The sequence below is a fragment of the Trichechus manatus genome, unplaced genomic scaffold (assembly GCF_000243295.1).
Source record: "Trichechus manatus latirostris isolate Lorelei unplaced genomic scaffold, TriManLat1.0 scaffold00222, whole genome shotgun sequence".
In the NCBI taxonomy this organism is placed as follows: domain Eukaryota; kingdom Metazoa; phylum Chordata; class Mammalia; order Sirenia; family Trichechidae; genus Trichechus; species Trichechus manatus.
In genome coordinates, this window is record NW_004444158.1 from 1,072,998 (window position 1) to 1,074,716 (window position 1,719).

Here is a 1,719-nt window from a genome sequence, read left to right on the forward strand (position 1 = left end):
TATGGTACAGCAGGGCAGGTCTAGCTGAATAGGAGTTACTGGGACAGGTTGTTTGTGGCGCTTACTACAGCCACCAGGTCGGGTAGGTGATCAATGCAGGGCAGGTTCCGGTAGGCCGTGCCTGTGCTGCTTGGTGGTGTGATGTTAAGTGCCCAGTGCAGGTAGGCAGGATGTGGGGGGAGAGTGTTATGTGTGGAGCTAAGATGGATATGGGAGAGAGGATGGAGGAGCAGGAGCCAAAAACTTATAAACAAAAAAGAGTGCCAGGGGAGCTTGGCGTTGAAGTGGAGAGATGAGAGAGCATTGTTCTGTCTCCTGCTGGAAGCTCTGTGAAGCTGCTTTCTCATACCCCCATTTGCTGGTCTCTGATAGGAGTCCAAGACAGCGGATCTTCGCTGCGTTAGCTGATGGGGAACCTCTGCATGAACCTCTCCTCGCTCTCCATTCTCTGTCAGTTTTCTCACTCCATTTGGTGCTTGGCTGAGTTCTTTATCTCTTCATTTGATGTTTTAGTGTTTTAGGATTGCTGTTTTCTCTATTTGGCTTAGTTTTCAGATCTCTGCTGTGGAGGGACAGCGTGGTGCTTCTGCCTAGAGTGCCATTGTGCTGGAAGTCCACCTATTGATATCATACTTGATAATGATGAGTGCCAATCATTCTATAAGCTGTTTAGGCCATCAGATGTGAAATGTCATCAGTTCTGTCATTCATTCATTTAATCAGTATTTATTGAACACTTTTTGTGTGCCCAATGCTGTGCTTCCTCATCATTCCTGCTTCAGTGTAAAAAAATTATGTCATATCATGCAAATAAATGTTAGAGGGACAAATAATCTCAGTATGTATGAAGTGTATTTCAAAGAGTTGTGTAGTTTTATTAATTTTTATATGTGGTACTGGACTGAGTTAAGTTTTACTAGTTTAACTTTGGAAATCACTTTATTTTAAAATTAATTTACCTTCAGATTAATTTAAATAGTGTAGTCGCAATGAATTTGGTAATTATAAGTGTAATAAACGGCATTTCATTGCATAATATAGTAGAAGCTAAGGAAAAGATGATGACTTTTCACTTTGTCTACTTCTAAAAAGAGTTTTAGGTAATTTGCAATTTTAAAACTATTGTAAATCAATATATTTAGAGATTGTTAAAAAGACATCAAAAGCTAATTAACAGGAGAAAGAGAGAACTTTCATGTACCAAGGATTTGTGGAATTGCAGTTGATAATAAGGATTTTACAGGCAAGAACATGGCAGCCTGTGTAGTCCATATTATCAATTAAAAGTATACTGACAACAAGAACAAAAATAAGATATTTATATTCCATTTACCATATGCCAGGTACTATTATAGGCAGTTTACATATAGTATATAGATTAATTTCTACAACTCTAAGAGCCAGTTTATGGTTATTACCCTCGTTTTGCAGATGAGGAAGTTAAAGTGAAGTAATGTGCCCAGCTAATAAGTGACAGAGCTGGGAGGACAACCCTAGCCGTTTGTCTCCAGGGTCTGTGTTCACAAACCCTTCTTCAAATGATGGAGTTAATGCTTATGTTATGTATAATGTTTCTAATTTGTGACTTGGGAACAAAATAATAGTACTGTTCTTCAAATAAATGTTTCTTATATTGTCCCTCTCTAAACCCCGAAGGAAGAGCATTGCTTTAAATTATTGAAATCAGCATATTTTCCTTTTTTATGTAGATGCTGGATA